A 3019-nucleotide genomic window follows, 5' to 3' on the forward strand; every position below is an offset into this window, starting at 1 on the left:
TCAACACAATTTTACTTATTCAAATTAAATATTTATAATAGTGATTTGATTTTCTTAATATCTCAATTAAATTCTTTAATTAGTTTGTTCATAAATAAAAAGGCAAGTTACCAAAATAAATTGTTTGAAAACTAATATTATTGAAATACAACTTTTAAATATTGTATACGCAAATATAATTTTTATATTACTATAGAAACCGCGATAGGGGTATGGTGGATTAAGGTTTGAATGTAAACCGCAGTAGAGGTACAGTGGTATACGTTAGATTGCGTAAAAGTAGAAACTGCTATACCCCTCTAGCGGTTTTTTCATGAATGGTTAATGTGCATAAACTGCAGTATCCCTATAGCGTTTTATACTTGCAAAGAAACGCCTATAAATACTAAGCAGGAGGAAGTGGTGTGATAGTAGATTGTCATTTTTACAAGTTTACAAATGGATAGTGAGGAGAGTTTTTTTGTTCTAGTCCATTGCTCCAGAAAAATTCAAAAAAGTAAAAGACATGGTGTCAAGTTCACTGATAGAGAACCGGTGAGTGTTTTTGTCCGACCAACAAATACGTTGTCAAAGTTAAAATCAAGTATATTGTAAAAGGCGGGGTTATGTGGGACAAAGTGGGTGAAGAAGTTGTTCTACAAGATTTTGATTGCGGTTGTGTCAACTAGTGTGAAGTATGAAACATTTGTGATAGGGTCGAATGAAGACATGTAGGTTTTGTTTCATTGTCGACGAAGTTTTTTAGAAGTGAGAATACATAAAGTGTATGCCAAGTTGGAAGATGGCGTCGACAGTTCTGAGACATCAGCGCCGAAGCCTCAGTCGACTACGTTGGGGGTACTTCTACCTCGATGCCTGTTGTTGCACCCGGTTGTCTGTTGGCTGATCGTCCATCTGTTGCAGTTGGGATAGCTAGGTCACCTCATATGATTCCAAGTATTTTAGGTGACGGTGAACCGGATCGGGTTGAAAATGTGATGTGAGAGAATGATTCAAATGAAAAGCCTGCTCACATCGTGGAGGACAGTGACGAGGATACTCCGAGGAACCCATCTACACATTAGGGGCCATCTAGTTTCGGGACACAGCAACATCCTCTACGTTTCTCAACGCTGAATTTGAAAGCCATCGGTCAGCAACCGGACATAGATCCTACCTTTCGAAGTCAAGGATTACACGAGGGATATCCTCATGTAGAATTTCAGATTGGCCAATCTTTTTAAACTAAGGAGGAAGCTGTGTTGAGTGTAAATGATTATAGCGTCCATCATGGAGTTGAGTACCGGGTGATAGAGTCAGATCATCTCAAGTATCATGGGAGATGCAAGGAGTTCGAAAAAAGATTGCACATGGTTGATTCGCATCACACTTCGGCAATGAAAGAGTACTTAAGAGGTTAAAAGGTATAACGGACCTCACACTCCTATCGTCCTTGCCATATCTGAAAATAACTCAGAAACCACCTATCTCCACACCTACCGTCCTTCTCATGAAGCCAGTCTATGTTCAGGGTTGGTTCAGGCACATGCTGAATGCCACCGAGCTGTGGAAACACCCTGTCCACTTGATCCCACTCAATCATGGCGAAGTATATCAGGCTAGTGACCGCCCGCCATAACCGACTGTGCTCCTCAGCTAGAATCTCCGGATGAACAACGGCAAGCACGTCCAATGCAGCATAAGGCTCCCACACAATCTGCAAATCACAACAAAATCTACCATTAGTACACTATATACTAAACATGACGGCAAACGAGTAATGTAACTTTGAAACAGACACAAATAACTTACATCTCGACCACCCAACCGGTCTAATGCAAGGCAAAACTGGATAATTCTTTGCTCCTTCTGGTCGGATGTCGGTAAATATGTGGCCCACTTGGACGATGACAATGTCATATGAATAAATAATCCGGGGTCTCAATAGATAATAACTGAAAATAAATAATGAAAGGCTAAGTGCATCTATCGATACTTGGATGCCAATGGAAAAGAAAAGTGGTCAAATCCATATAGCCTGAGAGTAGGGAACCGTCAAAATATCCAAGACTATAGTAGCTAGAGGAGGCCTGCCAAGTTTGTGGCATTTTTGTTGGCCACCCGACACATGCATCGATATAGCCATGCCAACGCAGCCGAACCCCAACTATAAGTGCCCATCTCGTCAAGCCTCGCCATAAACGACAACCACCGTATATGTACCCGATTTGCACTCTTGTCACCAAACAACTGAGTGGATAGCAGCATCATAATGTACACACGTGCATATATGCATATGGTATCCTCAGTCGCATCTGCCGGTAGCACCCTGAATCTCTCATGGAACCATGTGAACTGGACTGTGAACTGCTTTACCTTATCTGGCGGCGAAAGCTCACCAAATAACTCCTGAAACTACTCCTAAGCCGGTCTGCCATCATCCATCAACTTCTCAAAATCTGTGAGGCACCCAGATATAGCCTTTCCATCGATGGGCAACCCCAGTTGGTATGCCACATCATGCAGCGTGATGGTGCACTCTTCGAACGGCATATGAATCATGTGCGTCTTAGGACGCCACCTCTCAAAGAATGCGCTGACCAAGGGCTCATCCAACCAGAACTAACGCGTGTTCAGCCTAGCCAGGTGGTACAAACCAGTCCTCTCCAAATAGGGTATGATCTTATCATGCAAAGGCATATTTTGTTGCCTCCAAACACTGTAAATACACATACTTGACTGTCATGCGAGAAAAATAACCACACCAAATGAAATTTCAATACTTATAAGCTTAAACCATAAATTATAGTCGGACACAAAAGCTACAAGTGTCCTGTTTATCCAATCTTAACTAAAATTTCATATATAGTTCACTTAACATTATTTTTCAAGCTAATTTTATTAAAATAGTGAAACAAAACTTATGAACTTTTACATAAGATTTTGAAACATATCAAAATATATTTTAAAACAAGTGAAAAATCTCCAACTTTTAAATTTATAAATCCTATATTATAAAATCTAACGTTTAAATTTTACA

This window comes from Arachis ipaensis, chromosome B09, assembly GCF_000816755.2.
Source record: "Arachis ipaensis cultivar K30076 chromosome B09, Araip1.1, whole genome shotgun sequence".
Lineage (NCBI taxonomy): Eukaryota > Viridiplantae > Streptophyta > Magnoliopsida > Fabales > Fabaceae > Arachis > Arachis ipaensis.